This window comes from Carcharodon carcharias, chromosome 1, assembly GCF_017639515.1.
Source record: "Carcharodon carcharias isolate sCarCar2 chromosome 1, sCarCar2.pri, whole genome shotgun sequence".
NCBI classification, from domain to species: domain Eukaryota; kingdom Metazoa; phylum Chordata; class Chondrichthyes; order Lamniformes; family Lamnidae; genus Carcharodon; species Carcharodon carcharias.
Window position 1 is genome coordinate 76,961,564 of NC_054467.1, and position 26,173 is coordinate 76,987,736.

Genomic DNA, 26,173 nt, shown 5'->3' on the forward strand with positions numbered 1-26,173 from the left:
AAGCAGAATTCTTTTAAATTTTAAAGAACACCCTTGAATATTTGCAGGATTCTTTAACGTTCTAGCCTTTGTTGTTGAATTACACAATGCTCAAGATGTAGACTGACCAGGCAACTACACATTTTTAGCATGATACCATCTAACGGATTCTCCTGAATTAGGAATATCCACTATTCTGTTTGCTTCTTTGAATACTGCTGCACAGTGATTTATTCTGTAAATTACTGCGTTTCTTTTTGACAGAAGCTTCAGCTAGTTTCACACTATCTACACTGTATGCATGACAGCAGTTTGTTCTTCCCCTATACCATACACAGTATTGCATTTCATCAGTCAGTGTTTTGCCCGCTTACAGATTTCTTTTCTAACTCCTGTTGTGAATCTTTTCATCACACTGGCTGTCCAAGCTTGACACACTTTGTTTGCAGTCCCATCCCTGTACTTCAAAGCCCTTTCCTCTTGTGTCAGATAACTTTTTCTGAACTTCATCTTTACAATTTGAACAGACCCTTAGCTGTTTCCTCCAGTCTAACAAATGCATCCGAGATGCCATTCAGACCATCAGAACTGTAAATTATTTGCTGAAAGTTGTGGGAGTGAATTTCCATTAGGGTTTTCCTAGTCATCTGCAATAACTTTGGAAGAGTCCTGGAAACCGTGGAGAAAATAGCATAACTGCTGTTTTTCCAAGTTTTTGAAACATTTCTATTGAGATTTTGATGGACAAGTAGGAAAATTTCTTCAAAAATGTGTTGTCTCCAACCCAATGTTTTAGGTTTTTAACTTCCCATAATATAGAGTCATGGAGACTTAATGGCACAGAAGGAGGCCATTCACCTATTAAGTCTATGCTGTCTGCTTGTAGAGCAAGCCAATCAGCGCTGTTCTGCCACACTATCCACATTTTTCGTCCAATTTCCTTTCAAACTTATTGATTGCCTCCACTTCCACCACCCTTGTAGGTAATGAGTTCCAGGTCATTATCATTCCCTATGTTTAAAAAAAAATCGACCACCCCCCCAACCAACACACCTTTTGCTCAAAACTTTAAATTTGTGTCCCCTTAGCCTTTGTACTGTCAGCTAATGGGAGCAGCTTTTCTTTGCGTACCTGATCTAAGCCTGTCATAATCTTCTACACCTCCACCAAACCCCCTTCAATCTCCTTTGCTCCAAAAAGATCAACCCGAGTTTCTTCAACCTAACCATATAGCTAAAATCTCTGGCCTAGAATCGTTCTGGTAAATCTCCTTTGCACCCTCTCAAGGATCCTCAAATCCAGTAGTGGCAATAATGTCAAAATGGAGGTGCTTAACTGAAAGGGGTCTCTGTAAGCTGGAACATTTATACAGAATTAGGCTCCACCGTGGCCTTTTCAATAGTTTAAGTATTTGCTAAATCTGCTCACACTTTGGAAAAATGGGAAAATTTTGAGTGAGAGTGAAAAGTAATGCCAGCCTTGCATTCTCATATATAGATTCTGATATTTCCTCGTTATTTTGTGAAATGGCAGTAATTTTTGCAATATTGAAATTTACGTTATATTTAATTAAAATTGAAGTTTGCTACAATCTAACTATCATTAGTTGAAATTCTGTGGGCCGTGCCTTGGAAACCACAATGAAGAGTAGCTGCAAATACTTACCATTTAATTCATTGAAATGATGTGGGGGTCACTGGCTAAGCCAGCATTTATTGCCCATCCCTAATTACCCTTGAGAAGCTGGTAGTGAGCTGCCTTCTTGAACCACTGCAGTCCATGTGGTTGTAAGTGCACCCGCAGTGCTGTTAAGGAGGGAGATCCAGGATTTTGACCCAGTGACAGTGAAGGATTGGCGATATATTTCCAAGTCAGGATGGTGAGTGCCTTGGAGGGGAACTTTCAGGTAGTGGTGTTCTCATGTATCTGCTGCCCTTGTCCTTCTAGATGGTAGTGGTCGTGGGTTTGGAAGGTGCTGCCTAAGGATCCTTGGTGAGTTTCTGCAGTGCATCTTGTAGATGGTACACGTTGCTGCTACTGTGCATCGGTGGTGGAGGGAGTGAATGTTTGTGGAAAGGATGCCAATTAAATGGGCTGCTTTGTTCTGGATGGTGTCAAGCTTCTTGAGTGTTGTTGGAGCTGCACTCATCCAGGCAAGTGGAGAGTATTCCATCACACTCCTAACTTGTGCCTTGTGGATGGTGGACAGGCTTTGGGGAGTCAGGAGATGAGTTACTTGCTGCAGGATTTCTGGCCTTTGACCTGATCATGTAGCCACAGTATTTGTATGGCTAGTCCAGTTCATTTTCTGGTCAATGGTAACCCCCAGGATGTTGATAGTGGGGGATTCAGTGATGGTAATGCCATTGAATGTCAAGGAGAGATGGTTAGACTCTCTCTTGTTGGAGGTGGTACTTGTGTGGCACAAATATTACTTGTCACTTGCCACTTGTCCGCCCAAGCCTGGATATTGTCCAGGTTGTGCTGCATTTGGACATGGACTGCTTCAGTATCTGAGGAGTTGCGAACAGTGCTGAACATTGTACAATCATCAGTGAACATCCCCATTTCTGACCTTGTGTTGGAAGGAAGGCCATTGATGAAGCAGGTGAAGATGATTGAGCCTAGGACACTACTCTGAGGAACTCCTGCAGTGATGTCCTGGGACTGAGATGATTGATTGACCTCCAACAACCTCGACCTTCCTTTCTGCTAGGTATGACTCCAACCAGCAGAGAGTTTTCCTCCTGATTCCCATTGACTCCAGTTTTGCTAGGGCTCCTTGATACCACACTCGGTCAAATGCTGCCTTGATGTCAAAGGCAGTCACTCTCACTTCACCTCTGGATCTCAGCTGTTTTGTCCATGTCTGAACCAAGGATGTAATGAGGTCAGAAGCTGAGTGACCCTGGCAGAACCCAAACTGAGTGTCAGTGAGCAGGTTATTGCTAAGCAAGTGCTGCTTGATAGCACTGTTGATGACCCCTTCCATCACTTTATTGATTATCGAGTTGTAGGCAACAATTGGCCAGGTTGAATTTGTCCTGGTTTTTGTTTTCAGGACATACCTGAACAATTTTTCACATTGTAGGGTAGATGCCAGTGTTGTAGCTGTTCTGGAACAGCTTGACTAGGGGCACGGCAAGTTCTGGAGCACAAGTCTTCAGTACTGTAGATGGAATATTGTCAGGGCCCATAGCCCTTGCAGTATCCTGTGCCTTCAGTCATTTTTTGATATTGCGTATTGTGAATCAAACTGGCTGAAGACTGGCATCTGTGATGCTGGGGTCCTCTGGAGGCGACTGAGATGAATAATTCACTCGGCACTCCTGGCTGAAGATTGTTGCTTCGGCTTTATCTTTTGCACTGGAATGCTGGCGTCTTCCTGCAGGCTTACAAGGCAAAAGGATATGGCAGCATTGCGGGCAGCTATTTAGGTAACGTTACCCAGAGTGTGACAGCAAGGGACAGTGTGTACAAACTTAAAAAAAACAGCAACAAATAGGGCCAAAGGGGGAAAAATGGTAAAAAGGCAAAATTAATGGCTCTTTACTTAAATGCATGTATTATTCGGAACAAAATAAATGATTTAACGGCACAAATAGAGGTTAATGGGCATGATCTTATAGCCATTACTGAGACATGGTTATAAGGAGATCAAATCTGGGAACTAAATATTCAGGGTATGTGACTTTTCAAAAGGACAGGCAGGATTAGCATTGTTAGTACGAGATGAAATAAGTACGATAGAAAGAAATGATCTTGTATTGGAAGATGTGGAATTCATATGGGTAGAGGTAAGAAATAACAAGGGAAAGAGGACACTGGTGGGAGTAGTTTATAGGCCCTATAATTGTAGCTATACTGTAGGACAGAGAATAAATAAATAGGTAATGAGGGCACGTAAAAAAGGCTGTACCTTAATCATGGGAATTCGAAAAATCAAATTGATAGAGGTAGCCACAAGGAGGAATTCACAGAGTGTATTTGGGACAGTTTCCTAGAACAATCTGTTGTGGATCCAACCAGGGATCAGGCTATTTTGGATCCGGTAATGTGTTATGAGGCAGGTTTAATAAATTGTCGCAGAGTAAGAGATCCTCTAGGGAACAGTGACCATAACATGGTAGAATTTAGCATTCAGTTTGAGAGTGAGAGACTTGGGTCGGAAACAACTGTGCCAAACTTAAATAAGAGTAATTACAAAGGAATGATGGCAGAGTTGGCTGGAGTGGACTGGGAAAGGAGTTTAGCAGAAAAGACAGTTGATGAACAATGGCAGACGTTTAAGACAAAGGTTCATGACTCACAACCAAATATTTTTCCCACTGAGGAAAAAGAGTTCTAGGAAGGGGATAAACCAACCATGGTTAACCAAGGAAGCTAAGGATATTATCAAATTGAAAGAAAAAAACCATACAATGTGGCAAAGATTAGTGGTAAGCCAGAGGATTGGGAAAGTTTTAAAAACCAACAAAATGTGACCAAAAAAAAGGGAGAAAATAAACTTTGAGGGTAAACTAGCAAGTAAAATAAAAATAGACAGTAAGAGCTTCTTTAAATATAAAAAGGAAGAGAGAGACCAAAATGAACATAGGCCCCTCAGAAAATGAGGCTGGGAAAATAATAATGGGGAACCAGGAAATGGCAGAGGAATTGAATAAATACTTTGCATCAGTCTTCACGGTAGAAGACAATAATAGCATTCCAAAAATACTAAATGATCAAGGGGCAAAAGGAGGGGAGGACATAAATACAATAACTATCACCAGAAAAAAAGTACTAGGGAAACTAATGGGGCTAATGGCCAATTAGTCCCTTAGACCTGATGTTTGCATCCTAGGATATTAACGGAAGTAGCTGAAAAGATAGTGGGTGCACTGGTAGTAATCTTCCAAGAATCCTTAGATTCTGGAAAAGTCCCAGAGGATTGGAAGACTGCCAATGTAACACCCTTGTTCAAAAAGGGAGGGAGACAAAAAAACAGGTAACTATATGCCAGTTAGCTTAACATCTGTCATTGGGAAAATGTTAGTCTGTTATAAAGGATGTAGTAGCAGAACATTTAGAAATACATAATCTAATCAAGCAGGGTCAGCATGGCTTCATGAAGGGGGAATCATGCATGACAAATTTATTAGAATTCTTTGAGGAGGTAATAAGCAGGACGGATAAAGGGGGACCAGTAGGTGTAATATATTTGGATTTCCAAAAGGCGTTTGATAAGGTACTGCACATATGGCTACTTAATAAGATAAGGGCCCATGGTGTTGGGGATAGTATATTAGCATGGATAGAGGATTGGCTAACTAATAGGAGAAAGAGAGTTGGGATAAGGGGGTCATTTTCAGGGATGGCAACCTGTAAATAGTGGAGTGCCGCAGGGATTATTGCTGGTGCCACCATTATTTACAACATGTATTAATGATTTGGATGAGGGAAGTGAATGTATTATCACCAGGTTTGTGGATGATGCAAAAGTAGGTGGGAGGCAAGCAGTGAGGAAGGCATAGGATCTACAGAGGGATATAGACAGATTAAGTGAGTGGGCAAAAACTTGGCAGATGGAATATAATGTGGAAAAATGTGAGGTTATGCACTTTGGCAGGAAGAGTAGAGGAGCTGAATATTATTTAAATGGAGAAAGACTGCAGAAAGCCGCAGCACAGAAGGATTTGGGGATCCTTGTGCATGAATCGCAAAAAGCTAACATACAAGTTCAGCAGGTAATAAGGAAGACAAATGGAATGTTGGCCTTTATTTCAAAGGAAATGGATTATAAAAATTGGGAAGTCTTGCTAAAACTATACAAGGCATTGGTTAGACCACATCTAGAATACTGTGAACAATTTTGGCCCTCTTATCTAAGGAAAGATGTACTGGTATTGGAGGCAGTCCAGAGAAAGTTCACAAGGTTGATCCCAGGTATGGAGGGATTTCCTTATGAGGAGAGGTTGATTAGATTGGGCCTGTACTCATTGGAGTTTAGAAGAATGAGAGGTTGCCTTATCGAAGCATATAGGCCAGAATTTAACGCTCGTCGGGTGGCCTGGCACCCGAGCTAACTGAGCTTAAGATGACGTGCGATGATGTTGGGTAAGTGTCCCGACATCATTGCACACTTGTGCGATATTTCAGTTGGCGGGCGCACGCAGGAAACGGCTGTGAGTGTGCCCACCAACAATTAAAAGGCCTATTAAGGCCATTATAGTTATAATTGAAATGAATTTTTCACTGCCCGTCCATCTTTACGGTTGGCGGGCAGGGGAAAAGGCCAACTGGCCTTTGCATTTTTTAGAAACGCTCATCTACGGGTGGGATGAGGCTTCCAACAGCAAATAAAGATAAAAAAATGTAAACATTTCATTAAGAACATGTCCTTGCTCATGTGACAGAGTCACATGAGGGGACATGTTTTTTAACAATTTAAAATCTTAATTTTTCATGTTCAAAACTCATCATCTCCCTGAGGCAGCTCTGTACATGCGAGCTTATACTCTCACCCTCCCCCCCTCCCTCTCCCCCAAAGGCTAGGCTGAGCGCTGCCATGTGCATTTCACATTGGGCAGGCCTTAACTGGCCCAACAGTGTGAATTCGCGGTCTAGCCCCGATTGCAGGCGGCGGTCGACTTCCCAACAGCTCCCGCTTGCCCAGCCAAGCCTGCATGACAAGGGAAAAATCCTGGCCATAAGATTCTTAGAGGGCTTGACAGGATAGATGCTGAGAGGTTGTTTCCTCTTGTGGGAGATCCTAGGACCAATCTCAGAGTAAGGGCTTGCCCATTTAAGACAGAGATGAGGAGTAATTTCTTCTCTGAGGTAGTGAATCTGAGGAATTCTTTACCGCAGAGGGCTGTAGAGGTTGGGTCGTTAAGTATATTCAAGACAGAGATGGACAGATTTTTAATCAATAAGGGAATCAAGGGTTATAGGGAAAAGGCAGGGAAGTGGAGTTGAGGGTTATCAGATCATCCATAATCTCATTGAATGGTGGAGCAGACTTGATGGGCTGAATGGCCTACTTCTGCTCCTATGTCTTCTGGTCTTATGGTCTTATGATTGAGGATGGGGATATTTTTGGAGCCTCTTCCTCCAGTGAATTGTTTGATAGTCTTCTGCCATTCATGCCTGGAGTGGCAGAACCGTAGAGCTTAGATCTGATCCGTTGATTGTGGAATCGTTTAACTCTTCCTATCACTTATTGCTTATGCTGTTTGGCATGCAAGTAGCCCTGTGTTGTAGCTTCACCAGGTTGACACCTCATTTTTAGGTATGCCTGGTGCTGCTCCTGACATATCCTCCTGCACTCTTCATTGAACCACGGTTGATCCATTGGTAATGATAGAGTGGGGGATATGCCGGGCCATGAGGTTACAGATTGTGTTTGAGTACAATTCTGCTGCTGCTGATGATCCACAGCATCTCATGGATACCCAGTCTTGAGTTGCTAGATCTGTTTGAAATCTATCCCGTTTAACATGGTGCTAGTGCCACACAACATGATGGAGGGGATCCTCAATATGAAGATGACTCTCTCCATCGTGTTGTGTGGCACCACCACTGTGCTAAATTGGATAGCTTTCGAACAGATCTAGCAACTCGAGGGTGTGACTTATATTGCTATTTAATGGTTCTAACTTGGAGCCCCATGATTTTTTTAACAATATTGCCCCTATGTCACCTAGAGAAGTCTTGTGCAGTAATACTTAAAACATTGGATCCAGTTAAGAAACGTCGTTTCCTTATGTGCCTCTATGTTGAATTTTGTTTGATAACACTCCTGTAAAATGCCCTGGGATGCTTTACAATGAAAAAGGATGTAAAGACAAGTTATTTTTGAAAAAAAAGGAACAACTTGCAGTTATATAGCCTCTGCCATGACCTCAACCTGCCAAAAGTGCTTCACAGTCAGTGAAGTACATTTGAAGTATGGCTGTTGGTATAATGTAGGTAAGAGCAGCAGTCAATATGCAAGCAGCAAAGCCCACCAACAGCAAGGAGGTAGTTGATTGGATATTCTGTTTTTTAATCATGTTGGCCGAGGGACAAATTTTGGCCACGGCACCAGGTGAGCGCCTTTGTTCGTCTTTGAATAGTGCCATTAGGTCTGTTATATCCAACTGAGAGGGAATACAGGCCCTTGGTTTATCTTCCTGTTCAAAAGATGGTGGCTTTGACAGTACAACACTGAAATGTTAGAATAGATATTTTGTTCAGATCTCTGGCTTGAGCCCACCACCTTCTGGCTCAGAGTTGAGCATGTTACCACTGAGCTGAAGTGAAAAAAGTCAAGGTTTTGTACGTGTGTATGCAGTGCCTTGTTGGTTAAATTCAAACCCTGTCAGGAACTAAAATCCTAATTTATTTTTACTGTCATGTGTATATTGGACAATTTGGGAAGCTATTTTTGGGAGCTAAATAGCCCAAAGGTCAACTAACATTTTCAGGGTGTGCTTTCAGCATTGCTAAAACGTTTCCACCTGAGGTGATGAATGACTCATACCTGGCATCACTAATTGCTTAAAGCAACCTGAAGGGAACATCTGTCTAGTGGTAATTACATCCATAAATAGCACGGTATCTGAGCAACATGTGTCATTAGCACAATAAAATGTCACTGTGGGGAAATTCTGACAAATCGTCAAATAAAGTCGGACACTCATTATCTTCTAAAAGGATGTTGTTTTCATCTTGGTTAGTTTTTGAGCATGTTCAATTCCAGGAACAGCTCAGAATTTTCTGCTCTGAAAATGTGCCTGAGAATTTAAAAAACCCACTAATGGCTGCCTTTTAAATGTTTTTTTTAACACGTGAGATCCTTTATCTGCTAATTAAATAAACCACAACGTTGTTGTTGATTTATTAATAAATTTAGTTTGTCCAAAATTTGTTTTGCTCCAGAATTTTCTTTCTCATAAATTGGAATTACAATGCAACGAAGGTGTGGGTCCTCTCAAATTCATTTAGTTTGGATTTTCGTGATTGGCCTCCTCCATCCCACCCTCTAACTTTACCAGGCTTTGCAGTACAAAAAAGCTGACTGTTTCGAGCGTTTGGTCTTTGATGTATCTGCTATCATATATGGATGACCTAGATACAGCATCATCAGAAGTATGATGGAGTTCAGCTATAATACTAGATTTATTCTGCAATTCTATGCATTGTGCAGGATTTTACAGGTGGCAGGATCTCCTCACCCCACCACATGAAGAGACAGTAGTGAATGCATCCTCACCAATTAAGCAGTCGCACAGCCGTTTAGAACTCCGAGGAGCATTAATTTGCTGGAGATGGGACTCACGCCCCTCACTTGGGCAGAAGTCCCACCTCATAGAGCTTCCAGCCAATCTGACTTGCCTGCAGCTAAGTAAACCCCAGAAATAAGTGTAGGGGTAGGGGAGGGGGGGCACGGTGGGGAGGGGAGATGAAGCCTGTGGTGGTGGGGGTCTTGATGGAGAGGCTGAGGCGAGGGAGCAAATGAGGGGGACAGACCTTTGTGGGGAGGGCACCTGATATGGAAAGGGGGCCCTTGAGGGAGGCTTACCCGCTTCACCCCCGAGTAGGGTAATCTACTAGGCTTCCCCAGGCAACTGAACTACTCCCGCAAGCCGGAAATTGAGGCTGGGGAGAATATTGGCCACTCAAGGGTCTCAAATGGGATGAGGGTGGGCCCTAGGCTTTGCCTACCCCATGTAAAACTGCAAAGAGGTCAGGGGTGAGTGGGAGAGTGGCAGGAAGGCTTCTCAAAGAATTAGACAGGCTTCCCTCCACCTGCAAACCCGCTGGCAGGGGACCATAAAATTCTGCCCAAATTCAAATTTTATGTACAGTGGTGTTAAAAATGCTGTCATATTTGAGTAATAAACATCTTAAAGAGTTCTTTCACTTTTAATCTGAAAAATTTGAGTTTAAGTGAAGAGTTAAGTTTTAAGTGAAAAGGCATTTGTCCTTGTTCTGTTTTAGCGCTGGGTGTCTGCTGTGTGTCAAGGGCAACATTCTTGCCTCTGTGTCAGCAGGTCATGAGTTCAAGCCCACTCCAAAGACTTGAACACATAGGGTCAGATTTCCAGTGTCGGAAACCTCTGCAGACCTTTAAAAATGGCAGATGGGTCCTGGATGTGGAAGTTGCACCACATTTCTGACATCTAAGTTTTTGCTGGCAGGGGGAAGCGGATGGAACGTGACTCACACAGGCGGAAAACCCAAACTGAGCAGGGCCATTTGAACTTGAGTTTAAACATACCTTTTGCAAGGGCCTTAACCCACAGTGTGGGAGTCGAGAATTGATGTTGCAGACGTAAACGCTCTTGAAGGGTGGATAAAGTCTGTTTTAAATGTCATGATCTGAATTTTTAAAAATCTCCCACTTGTTAAACATGGAAAAAAACAGACATAAGCTGTTTAAAAAAATCTTCTGATGGACTGCTTTGATTCAGAGGCCACCTGGTATAGGTCGGAAAGAAAGTACCATCTGGTCATTCAGTATTGATAGATGTCTTGGTTGATATTTCCTTAAGGGCTGTTAGTATGTTCTTATGAATGTTTGGCTGAGTTTCAAAAGGTGATTTATCTCACCCGGGATTTTTAAGTTCACAGTTCATTTGACAGTTTAAAGAAGCTATTAAAGGATTTTGTCTTTGATGTGGGATCTGAATAGCATTTTGTTTGTTTTTATAAGAGATTAGCCACTTGAGATTTGGAAGTTTTGAATGGGTTTCTTGAATACAAGTTTTTTTTTATTATCAAGTATGTATGAGAGCTGTATTAGATTTTTAGAAGTTTATGTTTTCATTTCCACATGGCTTCTATGGAGACTTGGTTGGTGGCCATGGAGGGGGCATGGTGGGTAGGAGGGGCAATGGGTGAAGGGAATTATCTGCATGGGGGTGGCTTGGGAAATATGAGGGATCACGTGGGTATGGGTGGAAGGGTGAGGAGGGTAGGGATGGGTGAGGACTAGGGGACCTAACAATGTCTAAAGCAACTGGGGTGAAGTCCCAAAGAACATCCAGGCAAGTGGGGTGTATTCCATCACACCCCTGACTTGTCCCTTGTGGATGGTGCTTAGGCTTTGGGGAGTCAGGAAGTGAGTTACTTGCCACAAAATTCCCAGCCTCTGACCTGTTCTTGTTGCCACAGTATTTGTATGTTTGGTCCAGTTCAGTTTCTGGACAATGGTAATGCCAGCCTGTTGATAGAGGGGGATTCAGCGATGGTAATGCCATTGAATGTCAAGGGGCAATGGTTAGATTCTCTCTTGTTGGAGGAAAATCCAGCTCCTTGTGTGAAAACTGGCTGTCGCATGTTGTATTACAACAGTGTTTACACTTTACAAAGTATTTCATTGGCTGAAAAGCATTTTGGGATGTCCTGAGACCATAGAAAGTACAGTAGGAATGCAAGTTACTTCTTTCCTTATTAAATTTGGCAGCTACTATAAGGAAGCTAGTGAACACCGAATGGATAAATGATTGGCAGTAGCCTGTGGTACCGGAGCTTGTAACATTACTCAAATATAGTAAAGGTAAATCCTAAAATGTGGGGGCTGACCCTGGATTATAAGAAAGGATGAAATGTTGTACAGTCATGATTTGATGAAGGAAAGATGAACTGTGGGGTGCCCTGTGTCATCACGAGATGTTTGTAGCCGTTAGTGTGGAATAGTCCTTGTTATAATGATTGAGCCCCTGTTAGTTGCCTTACTGTGAATTGATTTTAATAATGTTTAAATATATATAAGACACCCTCCTGTACCTTCTATTTAAATTGTGCATCACATTATAACTTTCCAATGAGTTGAATTGACGCTTAAAAATGATTTAGGTTGGGGGAATGGAGGTTTAAAGTCGGAAGTTCTTGGCTGTTTCTGGAATTGTCTGTCCAACATGAAAACAAAGTTCCTTTAACATTCAAACATTTCTAATAATCCACTACCATTTTAAGACATGAAAGGAAGATAATGAGCTTATGGCCCTGGGTTATTAGTCCAGCGACATTACCACTATGCCAATGTCTCCCCAATTTTAATTATAGTGGGTATCAATTGTATCTACTAACACAGACTAGTTCATTGCTGTTGACAAAAGTGTTGGTTACACTACCTGACAATGGGACAGTTCTGATATTCGTGGGGCAGGAGTTTTACCTTGTTGGGTGGGTGTGGTGGATGGGCCCAGGAGCAGTCGCAAAGCCGATCGCCGCATGTGATCGTGCCCCAAAACATCAATTTCAGCACAGAGCTGCCTCAGGGAGCTGAAGATATTTAAATAAAAAATTAAAAACTTATCAATGTTAATAACGCCCCTCATGACTCTGTCACTTGAGCAGGGACATCTTATAAATGATATTTCAAAACTTCTATTTTATTTTTAATTCCCTTTGGAAACCCCATCCTGCCTATGTGTGAGGTTTCATAAAAAATCCAATTGCCACTTGGCCTTTTCGCCTGTCTGCCAACTGAAAGGTTGGACATGCAGCGAAAATTTGCATTCAATTAATACTTTAATGGCCTTAATAGGCCTGTTAATTGTTGGCGGTCATGCTGCTGACTCCTGTGCGCGCCTACCGACTGAAATATCGCGCAAATATATGATGACGTCAGGAAGCTGGCCTGACATCATCGCGTGTCATTTTACGCTTGAGCAGGTCGGGCATGCCCGCCTGCTCAGCGAAAAATTCAGCCTATGGTTTAAGCCACAGGGCTGCCTTATTTTGTCTATTATTTTGTTGTTGCTTTTGTATTAGATAAGCCCTTTAAATCTGGGATTTGATCTTTAAGTTACAAAGGTGATTAATAGATGGTTTAACCATTAAGAGATTAGAATTACAGTATGAAACTTCAACTCTTTACATGCTGATATGAAAGAGCCTTTGTAAACATCTCATGTTCAGAATGGTAAATAGTACATCAGATGGACAGGAACATCGTCATCAATCTTTGAGTCATGTTCGTAGAGTGTTTCAGAGAGCCTTGTTGAAAGCGAAATAAATGTATGTTAGATCACTGTGCAATTGCACATTGTGCAACAGTAAGTTTGCATAGGAGTGTGCATATTTGCTTGCAGTGATTTTTCAATTGTAATGACTTCATGAAAAATTGTTTAGTGGATACATTTTTGTTTAGTGGGATGGGACTTGTGGGAAATAAGGGGACTATGAGCTGGTAGAGACATGCGTCAATAGCTCATGATGGTTTCATATGCAGTGAAGGTGGTAATTGGATGTAATTTAGATCATTGCATCATGTCTTCATCATTAATTGCAGGCTGTAAGGTCTACCAAATGTGTCATTATAAACAATAATATGGTGTCTCTTTAGGTGCTCTTAGATTGGTATCTGTTAGTTCAGGCAGCAAGACAGCAGCATCACAACATTCGATATATTAATCAATGCTTTCACATTTATGCGTGGTTAACTCCAATTGCGGGAGATCACCAGCCACCAATCCACCCTCCTGGATTGTCAGGAGTCCACTGGAATAAGTATCAATCTCCTGGTGGCCAAAAAAAGCATTTCGGGAACAAAAACAGCAAATGCTGATTAAACTCAGCAGGTCTGTGGAGAGAGAAACAGAGTTTACGAGTCTGTTTGGCCCTTCTTCAGAGCTTTGAAGACCTGCTTAGTTTCTCCAGTATTTTCTGTTTTTGTTTCAGATTTCCAGCATCCGCAGTATTTTGCTTTTATCAAAGCATTTCAGGAGACTGGAATGCACTTGCTTCCTTTGCCAGTATCCAGCCTGGGCATATGTTTCATCATGTGCTGCAACGTCAGCAGCGAAAGGAGCAGGGAAGCTCTCTTTTGCCTTGTTCACCTTCATTGCTTTCCAACTCTCTTCTATGTTTGTTTCGTCTACGCCATCTTTAATACAGGTAGCTGACACTGCATAATGTACACATGTGTGGGGCCTGCATCCTCGGTGCTTTGCTTGATTCCTGGGGGAAAAAAGCTTTCAACTGGGGGGAGGGATGTCCCTCCAGGCTCATTTACTGAGGCATTGAAGGGAGTGCTTTGGAAATAAACTCACAATGAGTAGCCAGCAGCCATTCTGCTGAAACTAACTCCAACCTCCCCTTTACTGCACAGATTATGTGTTCCATTTTAGATGCACAGATTCATTCTGGGAAGATGCTGTTGGTTCGAAAGCCTGGTAGTGCTTTGCTCTCGAGCAGAAGGTAAGAGGAACTCACAGGTTTGAGAGGAATATAGAGCATATTGATTTAATTGTGACTGTCCATATGTGACCGCCTGGACATTATTACACTCTAGGGGGTTGAAACTTTATTTTATTCATTCATAGCATGTGGGCTTTGCTGGCTGGGCCAGCATATATTGCCCATCCCTAGTTGCCCTTGAAAAGGTGGTGGTGAGCTGCCTTCTTGAACTGCTGCAGTCCATGATGTGTAGGTACACCCCCAGTGCTGTTAAGAAGGGAGTTCCGGGATTTTGACCCAGTGACAGTGAAGGAACGGCGGTATATTTCCAAGTTAGGGTGGTGAGTGGCTAGGAGGGGAGCTTCTAGGTGGTGATGTTCCCATCTATCTGCTTCCCTTGTCCTTCTAGATGGTAGTGGTCATGGGTTTGGAAGGTGCTGTTGAAGGAGAATTAGTGAATTCCTGCAGTGCATCTTGTAGATGGTACACACTGCTGCCTCTGTATGTCAGTGGTGGAGGGAGCGAATGTTTGTGGATGTGGTGCCAATCAAGCAGGCTGCTTTGTCCTGGATGGTGCCAAGTTTCTTGAGTGTTGTTGGAGCTGCACTCATCCCAGCAAGTGGGGAGTATTCCATCACACTCCTGACTTGTGCCTTGTAGATGGTGGACAGGCTTTGAGGAGTCGGGAGCTGAGTTACTTGTCACCCGATTCCTAGCCTCTGACCTGCTCTTGTAGCCACAATATTTATATGGCTCGTCCAGTTCAGTTTCTGGCCAATGGTAACCCGTGGATGTTGATAATGGGGGATTCAGTGATGGCAATGCCACTGAACGTCAAGGGGTTATGGTTTTATTCTCTCTTGCTGGGGATGGTTATTGCCTGACACTTATGTGGCGCGAATGTTATTTGTTGCTTGTCAACCCAAGCCTGGATATTGTCCAGGCTGTGCTACATTTAGAGATGGACTGCTTGAGTGTCTGAGGAGTTGTGAATGCTGCACATTGAACATTGTGCAATCATCAGCGATCATCCCCGGTTCTGACTTTATGTTGGAAGGAAGGTCATTGATGAAGCAGCTGAAGATGGTTGGGCCATGGACACTACCCTGAGGAATTCCTGCAGTGATGTTCTGGAGCTGAGATGACTGACCTTAAAGAACCACAACCATCTTTCTTTGTGCTAGGTATGACTCCAAGCAGTGGAGAGTTTCCCCCCGGTTCCCACTGACTCCGGTTTTGCTAGGGCTCCTTGATGCCACACTCGGTCAAATGCGGCCTTGATGTCAAGGGCAGTCACTCTCACCTCACCGCAGGAGTTCAGATCTTTTGTCCATGTTTGAACCAAGGCTGTAATGAGGTCAGGAGCTGAGTGGCCCTGGCGAAACCCAAACTGGGTGTCAGAGAGCAGATTATTGTTAAGTAAGTGCTGTTTGATAGCACAGTTGACCACCCCTTCTGTTACTTTACTGATGATTGAGAGTAGACTGATAGGGCAGTAATTGTCTGGGTTGGATTTGTCCTGCTTTTTGTGTACAGGATATACCTGGGCAATTTTCCACATAGCTGGTTAGATGCCAGTGTTGTAGCTGTACTGGAACAGCTTGGCTGGGGGCGCGGCAAGTTCTGGAGCACAATTTTTCAGTACTATTGCCAGAATATTGTCAGGTCCCATAGCCTTTGCAGTATCCAGTGCCTTCAGCCATTTCTTGATATCAAGTGGAGTGAATCAAATTTGCTGAAGACTGGCTTGGTGATGATGGGGACCTCTGGAGGAGGCTGAGATGGATCATCCACTCGGCACTTCTGGCTGAAGATTGTAGCAAATGCTTCAGCCTTATCTTTTGCACTGATGTGCTGGGCTCCTTCATCATTGAAGATGGGAATATTTGTGGAGGCTCCTCCTCCAGTGAGTTGTTCAATTATCCAACACCATTCATGATTGGAGGTGGCAGGACTGCAGAAGTTAGATCTGATCCGTTGGTTGTGGGATTGCTATTTGCATTGCCAAATCTTTCTCCTTTATCCCAACGGCTGAATCATTGAGCAAATTCTTTGTGGGTCTCTAAGTTTGTTGCTAGGTTAAGGGAGATGGTTTTTAGCAAAAGAAACACAGAGATACCTCAATTTCATAGCTTTGAACTAAATGAGAGTCAACGTGAAAGATTTCTAGTGATGTGTTCCTGCATAATGATTCTGCACAGAGAAATCAAGTATTCAAATTAGTACACTGCGCGCTGTCTCCTTGTTGGGTTTGATTCCAATCCAGAGTAATAGAACAGAACTCTTCCTTCATTACTGGCTATAGTATTCCTGCAGGGTCTGAGTTTGGGCCCGTTTAACCCTGTTTATAGTGGATGTGGCCCCACAACATAAAATTAACTTAAGTTAGCCCAAAAATAGCAATCTCCCTTAGGCTTATGGTTAAGTGTGAAGGACAGAATCTGTTCACATTGGGCAGCAGGTGGACTCCTCTAAGTTTGAGCACATTTTTGGAGTAAAAGAAGTGGCATTCTTGTAATGATCCCAGCTGGTGTTACTACTGGGCAAGTTGGATCCAAGGGTGGAACCCAACTTGATAGATCCTAATTTTTATTTTTTGTTTAGAAGCATGGAGGGCAGCTACTGAACAGAGTCACAGGAGTCAGTTAATGAACTTTTAACAAAAGAAGAAAACTTTCAACAAGATGAACAATATTGTACTACTCCTTCACCCATAACTATACCTTTACAGACACATACAGATTTGTGAGGTTAACACAAATTACAAAGGGTTTCTTGCACTATAATGTTCACAGTAAGTATGTAGTCCATGTACACCAATAGGTGACCTGTGGTCAGGCACACCACACTCTGAAACTAAGTGGGGTGCTACCCCAAACAAATGATCCTTCATCAACTCCCCCAGAGGCTTGTCACACTGTGAGCCAACCGGTTTCACTGAACTCTGTCTTTCACATGAGGATTTCCAACCTCCACTATTGAACAAACTGCTTTGGAATCTTCTCCCAAATGACTCTTTCTCTCTGATGCCTTCCCGAGGGTCCACCTCTGGGCCTCCTCTCCCCTGGATCACCACGTGTATTCAAGCTTTGCCTTCCACACGCTCTCCCATAGATACTCAGCTGTGTCAACAGAACATCACTAGTTTACATGCCCACAGTAAGGAGTTACAGACCTTTGGCTGTCTCCTTGGATCTCCTGGCTTCTCGCAGCCTATTTTGCTTTAAGTCTGCATTCTACAGCTTTCTCCTTTTAAGCTTGGAGCCTTACTCTACTTCTCACTCTTGACTTCACTTAACAGGACCTTTTCGGGATTCCTGTTCTTTCTTCCTTTAACTAGAAGGTCTTCTTGTGACCTTTTCCCTGTTCCACTGCCTGGTTTTGGCTTCCTCTTTAGTTTAGGACTCTCCTAAACTGCTTCTCCTGGCAGCTCCTTTCAGCTAACCTGAAACTACTTTTCTTTTTTTCTCTGTCTCTGTAGGCCCCTCTCTCTGGACCCCAGTTGCTACGCAACAACACAATTTTTTTTCTACCTCGTATTTGTTTAACTTCCCCTCAAGCGTCATAAAACCTCATTAGAATGCAGGCATCTTTTAGAGTGAAACCAAAACTCAAGTTTCCCCTTTCTCAACACACCAATACAGAAACACAAATCAAGCTTAAACTTAAAGCTAAAACTCATTCCTCACACCCACAAATATAAATATAACTGACTTAAACTATCCCTGATTACTAACACCCTGCAACTATCTGTCCAGGAAGTCTTGAGAATAACACTGGTTTAACATGCACTAATCACACACAAATAATCAAAACGGAAATAATCTGTCCATTGGCTATGTACTGTCTTTACAAACCATTAATAGCAAAAATAACTTTTTGTATAGTGCCTTTAATACAGTAAAACATTCCAAGGAGCTTTACAGTAATGTTATAAAGCAAAATATGACACCAAACCCAATGAGGAGATATTAGGTCAGATGACCAAATCTAGGTCAAAGGTAGGTTTTAAGGAGCGTTTTAAGGAGGAAAGTGAAATAAAGAGGCGGAATGGTGTACAGAGGAAATTCCAGATCCTGGGGCCTAGGTAACTGAAGGTGTGACCACCAATGGTGCAGTGATTAAACTCAGGGATAATCGAGAGGCCAGAATTAGAGGAGCACAGATATCTCGGAGGGTTGTGAGGCTGGAGGAGATTACATAGATTGGGGGTTGGTGGGGGGGTGGGGGGGTGGGGGAGGGGCGGGGGTTGGGGTAGATGGTGGTTATATGGGGTGGCATGAACCCATGGAAGGATTTGAAAACTGGAATGAGAATTTTTGCTTGACCTGGAGCCAACATAGGTCAGTGAGCAGATGGGTGATAGGGAAACAGGACTTGGTTTGAGGCATAAAAGTAATTTGGATGAGCTTTCCTTCCATAATGTGAGGTTTAAGCAGTCTTGCATTGCAGATTTTAGATTTAAACCAATTTGAATTTTGTTTAAGGTTCAAATGTCCTTACTAATATATATAGGGGTCATTGCAATCTTGTGCTCTCAGCAGTGAAACTGCTCTTGAAAAGTGCACAGTTTGGAAGGGCTACAATAAGTATTTTCTGACAAAGCATGATGGGCATTCCCCTGGCTTCTACTGTGGCTAAAAGGAAATTTGATAGTCCTTTGGCATGCAATCCTACTCACCTCATGTATAGAGGTGCAGGTTTTCAGTGATAGGAGACTCAAGCCCTGGTTTCTTGGTTGGCATTATTCGTACATAAGCAATATCTTATAGCCTCCTGCAGCATTAAAGTCACAAAAATCAGAAAGTCTAGTCATTGATCTACTTAGGAAACTGCCTCTATGCTGCGACTGTAACATAACATTTTTGGGAAAAAGCTCAAACTATAACCTAGGATCAAATGTTAGGGGTTAAAGAAGTTTCTACTCAATGACGTAATGTAGAAGAAGAATTTTTTCCAGAAATCACAAGCTTCAGCCTTGTAAGTCAGGTGCCTGCATGATAGAGCTTGCTTCTTTTCGGGATGAAAATTAATACTAGCGGTATAAGTTAATATCACCAATAATAATTACCAACTTGTAAGTGCTTAACTTTTGTGTGACATTTCTAGTATGTTGACTCATTGATTTTAAATAGATTAATGCCTCAGTCTAAATAGCAGAAAAATAAATGTTAAATGATTTATCCTTTTAATTCATCAACAGGCTTGTTATTATTGCTGTTTCCATCTTTTTGCTTAATAAATGAATGAAATCTACCATGTGACTCTGCTTTCGGGTGTTCTGCTGTGTTGCAAAACAGGAAAACATATAGAAATGAATATTTATATCTATTATGATCTATCTTTTTCAGAACAGGTGCAGATAGGACCTTCTTCTTCCTAAGTTCTCTGCCTGAAGGCTGGTCTTTGGCCACTATTTGATTTTTTTTTACTATGGGTAGGAAGCAGAGGCAGGCCCCAAGTCTGCCTCAGCCAGAATAGGAACAAATCCCATGCTGTTGGCGTTCATCTGCTCTACATGCTAGCCATCTAGCCAACTGAGCTAACCGGTCCCCCAGATAGAGCCTAATAATCTGCAATTGGGTAAAAATAGTACCCAGGATCTCTGCCCATTTTGCTACCCCTCTTAAATATTGCAGTCAGGCCTGAAGCGGGTTGCACAACTGTTTTATTTGTTCATGGGATTCTGGCATCACGGGCATGGCCAGCATGCATTGCCCATCCCTAAATGACCTTGAAGGTGGTGGTTAGCCATCCTCTTGAGCCACTGCAGTCCCCGTGGTGTAGGTACACCCACAGTGCTGTTCGGAAGGGAGTTCCAGGATTTTGACACAATGGCGATGAAGGAACAGTGATATAATTCCAAGTCAAATTGGTTTGGGGGGGAACTTGCTGGCTGTGGTGTTCCTATGCATCTGCTGCCCTTGACCTTTAGGTGGTAGAGGTTGCGGATGTGGAATGTGCTGTCAAAAAGAGCTTTGGTGAAGTACTGCAGAGTATGCTGCAGATAGTACACATTGCAGCTGCTGTGCATGGCTAGTGGAGGGAATATGATGGATGGGGTGCCAATCAAACAGGCTGCTTTGTCTTGGATGTTGTCAAGCTTCTTGAGTATTGTTGGAGCTGCACTGATCCAGGTGAGTGAAGAGTATTCCATCACAGGCTTGACTTGTTTGACTTGTAGATAATGGACAGGGTTTGGGGAGTCAGGAGGTGAGTTATTTGCTGCAGAACTTGCAGCCTTTGAACTGCTCTTATTGTCACAGTACTTATAAAAATAGTGGCTGGTCCAGTTAAGTTTTTGGTCAATGATAAACCTCAAAGTGTTGATAGTGAGGGATACAGTGATGGTAATACCATTGAATGTCAAGGGGCGATGGTTAAATTCTTTCTTTTTGGAGATATCATTGTCTAGCACTTGTGTGGCATGAATGTTACTTGCCAATAATCAGCTCAAAAGTGAATGGTGTGCATGTCTTGCTACACATTAGCACACAGGCTGCGTCATTATCTGAGGAGTGAGTTGCAGTTGGAACCGAACTCTTTGCAGTCATTGGCAAACATCTTATCTTCTGACCTTATGGTGCAGGGAAGGCCATTGATGACGAGACTGGAGATGGTTGTCCCCAGATACGGCCTTGAGGAATTCCTGAACAATGTCTTGGGGTTGAGATGATTGGTCTCCAACAACTACAGCCATCTTCCTTTGTGCTAGGCACGATCCGACCTCCTCCAGCAGGGAGTCAGTCCATCACTGATAAACCAGGAGTCCAGAATGTTTACCCCAGTTGATCCTGGCGGAGGACGCCATGGAGTAGGCCTGCTGAGACTTGTGCATCCTCTGCAGGTCAACGGGATCCGTGACCATGAGGAGCATGTCATTGGCGTAAGCAGCGATGAAGTCTTCCACATATAGTCCGCGCTGAGGCGGTCCCTTCAACCTCCCCCGCAAGAGGCATAGGAAAGGCTCCATGGAGATGGAATACAACTGGCTAGACACTTTTTTTTTACTCATTCACGGGATGTGGACTTCACTGGCTGGGTCATCATTTATTGCCCATCCCTAGTTGCCCTTGAGAAGGTGGCGGTGAGCTGCCTTCTTGAACCACTAGAATCTATGGGCATCTCTGACATGCCCCTCTCCCATAGCGCCATCAAGGACCCATTAACCTTCATTAGAGACTCCGCAGCGACAGACAAAAGTCAAACCTGGGTGACGAAATGCATCTTGAACCCGAATTGCCGCAGAGTTTGAGTATTTGTGATCCACCCTGTTGAATGCCTTCTTCTGATCCAGGGAAAGAAAGGTGATTGACAGACTAGCTCTCTGAAAATAGTGGATCAGGTCCCAGCCAACATGGATGTTATTGTGGATGGTTCAACCACGGACAGTGTACAACTGGTTCGGGTGGATCAGGTGGGCCAGCATGGTGCCAAGGCCAGCAGATAAAGTCCTTATAGTCAGTGCTGAGGTGAGTGCTCGTTCTTAAGCAAGTGGAGATTGCCACTCTTGGGCAAAAGGACAATGATGGCCCTAAACCAGGAGTGGGGCGTCTCCTGGTCGCCAGACTTTTCCCTGGGATCCACATGTAGTTGCCCCCCAGAATGTCCCAAATGCTCTATGGTCAGTTCGTTCAGCCATGGGGACTTGCCCCTTGAGCCAATGAATGGAGCATTGAGCCACTTGGCGCCCTCCAGGCTGACCTTTGGGGCCCTCTGGACCAGCCTTTGGCAGGTCCACCCAAAAGACTATGCGAGCATCCATTTTGGACGGATGTGGAGAAAACAGAGCAACATAATAGGCTTGGGCCTTGGCACAGACTCCATCCAGATCTAAGACCAGGAATCCATCGTCCAGCATCCCCAGGAGCTGTTTACAGATCCCAGGAGGAGGCAGTGGGGTTCCTCCCTGGGCTCTGCTGGGGCTCTGGGCCAGAGGGCAGCAGTGGTTTGGAACACTGCTCTGCCTCTGACACTGGGACACATGGTAACTCAGGGAAACGATCTGTCTCAAGCACCAATCGTCCACTTTGCCTATCAAAGGCGGGCCGTCGGACATAGGGAATTTCATTGTAATACATCTGCATATCATTATAGGCCCAGCTCGCCAGAATCAACCCCCCACACCGGACCATCTGGGCACGTCAACGTGACTGCATGCTGACGTGTTTCACAACTGTACATAAGTGACGTGCAGCTGGTGAGCTACACTTGGCTTGGAGCTTCGAGGTTTATTTGCTGATTGGCTTTGGGCAGCACTGGCAGTCATCAGCTCCAGGCTTTACAGGTGGCACCACATCACTTATAGGGGGCTCATGGGAAGAGTATGTGTGAGAGTGAATGGTGATGCCTCTTGAGCTGGCAGTGTGTGAGATGCCAGTGAATGTGGGATGAGCTTGGGTGTGTGAGTTTAGAGCGATGAGATGCTAGCCTTACCCTGGCAGCATGAATGTGATCATTCATCCTCTTTCTGCACTGGATGGCGAACCTCTTTTGTGCATTGTAGGCACTGACCATCACTGCCAACGCCTCCCAAGCTGGAGTGGTGAGATCGCTGGACCTCCTGTGGTCAGAGCAGGGACATCCTGGCGGGCTTCTGAAAGGCATTCTAGTGATGAGTCACTGAACTCTCCTTGGCTTTCAAGGCCACTGGAGCAGCCCTGGGCTGCAAGCATTGAGAACTGTGTGGATGACTGCAGTTTTGATATGGCGCCCGGAGTGAGGGAATGGTGAGGTAACGGAATGGCAGGGATTCAGAGGCTGCTGGCCAGTGAGACGTCGTGTTTCCTGTGGCTGCATAATTAATGAGGTTGGATTGGGATGATACGGCGCGAAAAGCCATTGTGGCCGGGTACAACGTTATTTTTCTTGTCGCTACTGCACTTAGTGCAAATCTGGGATGATTCCGCCCTTAGATGTGCACAGATATCGGAGGGTTGTTGAGCTGGAGGAGATTATAGAGAAGGGGAGGGGTGAGGCCATGGAGAGATGTGAAAAAAGGGAAGAGACTCTTAAAATTGCACTGTTGCTTGGCTTGGAGCCAATGTAGCTCGGTGAGCAGAGGGCTGATAGGTGAATGCGAGTAGTCACTTATACATTGCAGCAGATTGTAGAGAATGAACTCTACAAATAGGCAATGAAAAGTGAGTCTTCTACTTGTTTAGAGGTCAGTACAGCCAAAGCAATCTCTTGCATTTAGCTTTATAGAGTTTTTTTAAAGTCAACATTTGCAGATAAACTTGACAATGCTGCAGTTCAATTATACAATTTTCAAATGTTGCAGAACAATTAACAAATAATATATAGTAGGCAACTGCGGGACTCAATCATACAATCCAATCAGTAGGAAACTATCCAAACATCTAGGACAGTAATTTATCACTATAAAAAATTGATGTGAATCCATTTTAAGCTTGAATCAGTTAAGCTTTTTCCTGTAATTTGGAAGGAAACAAAGCAATTAAAATACTTTTCAATATGTATAAATGAGACAAGTTTCCAATATATTAGTTAAGGTTTCCAGGTCGAGCATTGCGCTGTACATAGTTGGCTTGACAAGATAATAGAAACGTATCATTGTAAGACATTTGGGTATAGTTCACTCTTCTCTTTTAATATTCTTGTACCTATATTGATCCTATTCATCATAGTTTATTAGGGGATTCATTTGTAATTAAGCTCAACAACTTTAAAATTGGAGACATTCTATTTATCTGCCAGATCCAGCATAAACCTCGCTATAATTGATTATAGCATATCACAGTACCAAATGTACAATAAGCCTGCAGTGTGCACCAAAATTTGCACCCTGTTTTTAATTGCAAAAATGACAGTGGTCTGGTTCACAATTAGCATTCAGCATAGTGCTCTAGAAATGGTACAGTTTTGTGTTGAGGGGTAGACCACACACATGTAATTAATTCATTTCAACTCTGTTTTACATCAGTGAGATGCTTTTCCTCTATTTTTGATTAATATCTTGATAAATTGTTTATTATTCCAATGTTATCTCAACCGTGAAGTGACTTTACAGGTAAATCGAGACCAAGGGATGAAACTTAACTCACTAAAATGGGTCTGTTGGGGTCATGTCAAAGGTTAAAAGGCAGAATATCTGGAACAGGTGCAGGATTTCAAGTTGAACACATCCACTCCTAGTTTTAATGGAAACGGGACACAGGATGGGTGATTGGAGATGGCAACTGTAATTCAATGTATTCCTGGAGGTTTCATCACATGTCTTGTTCCCACTCTCCAGCCATTAGTTGGCCACTGCATCTATCCTTGTGATGCACTGCTTTCCTATGCCAATTGGAAAGCAAAAAAACTCATTACCCAATTGGATGATGCTTGACTGACAGCTAAAGAGCCTTTTTCTCTCCCCATTTGCAACATTTTTATATCTGGTAAAGAGAAAAGCTCAAAGAAAATGACCAAAAAAACCCCCAATCTTTTACACTGTCCCAATGATTTTTCTCCAGGATTGCACACAGTGGTGTCCAGGAGATTACCTTCAACTCCTGGAGACTCCAGAACAATCCTGGAGGTTGGCAGCTCAATCTATTCATGAGAAGCAGCATGGTAATTTTTCTCCATTATAATGAGGCTGCTTGCCTTCATTTTGCCAGTCATTCTATTTTGAATTCATGTTGGTTGGGCTTCACAGGCCTGAGGGAACTTGTCATCTGACAGAAGGTGAGAAGGGCTGAGTCAATAAGATGAATGCCTTTCTGGCACTGCTTGTGCCAGGAGAAGGAGTCTCAGTCTCAGAAGATGTTCCAGGCCTAACAAGCTGTCCAGTAAATCCCATTCCTTCATCCCTGCCCCACCCCATCGTGCTCCTGCTCCCTGTGGTCAGCTTGCTCCCTGTCCCTTCCCCACCATAACTACAATTTGGCTGAATGTGGGCGGGAGCCTAACAATAAAACACTTAAAGGAGTCCCAGCCTGCAGGAAAGTTATGCAGGATGTTTAGGAAAACTGGTCTTCTGAGTTTCCCACCTTCATAATAGCAACACCCCTGCCGCCCCACCTTGCGCTCGCCTCAGGCTAAAATCTAGGCCCAGTGTTACAGCAGAACATGCTGCACGGTCGTGGATACTAATAATAATGTTGTCACCCATCCTCAGATGTAGTATTTCTCTGAAAGGATAGTCATCTCCTTGTAAAATATTTTGCAGTTTTTTCTATTCAGGATGGGCCAAACAAAAGTTTGTTTTCCTCTGCTGTTCTCAAGTCACAGAGGAATGCAGTTCAGCAATGTTCCATTTGTCATATGTGAGCTTCGACAGTAATTTTCAGCTGGCTAGTTCGCCATGGAGGTCATCATAGCTAAGACTGACTGATTGCCTTCTCACTTGGTAGCCACACCTCTGTAATTTCCAGTCGGGAATCACTAGGCCATTGCAGTAGAAAGAAGCGGTCAGACCGGGATGGAACGAAGGAGGGACAGTAGGAAAGTGGTGGTACCAGTAGCCTGTGTGCCAGTCCGCCACCTCCGTTCATGATTCTGCTGACTCTCCCGAGGACGAGGTGGGTGTTGTGTTCATTAGAGAGCTTGTTAAGAGCCCGCCTTCTGACCTCCTGCGATTGACATGGGGCGGGCGACCATTAGGGGATCTCTGAAGCTCACCAGCTGCAGCCTGGCGGGAACACGGGTGGCAGCAATGAAACAGTTTTATTTGATGGAAAGAAGCGCATGTTTGGACATACAAACTACTGAGCAGCAATAAAATTTTACTAACCAACCTTCCCCTACCTTATCCTGGGTCTAGTGCTCCATTTGCTCTAGTTACTTTGAAGATGAAGATCCTCTCTTGTTGGCTGTTGATTGGGGCTTGAATTTGGGCTGCTTCCCTAGTATTCTGTCTCTGTTCCCATGCCCCAACCACTAATCGGGCAACAGACCTGCCATTAACCCTGTGAAAATTCCACCTCCTGGCAGGTTGGCAACAGAGATGGAACTACGAGCCAGGATTGGTCCCACCTCAAACTGGAAAATCCGCCCAAGAAGTCCGGGGATATCTTTGCTGTCCAGGATAATC

At 43.6% G+C, this 26,173-nt stretch overlaps 1 protein-coding gene across 2 annotated transcripts in view; it reads left to right on the forward strand.

The window, feature by feature from the left end:
* Positions 1 to 26,173, forward strand: part of cpe (carboxypeptidase E) — a 120,150-nt gene that overhangs the window by 29,836 nt on the left and 64,141 nt on the right. The gene's annotated exons all lie outside the window — the stretch shown is intronic.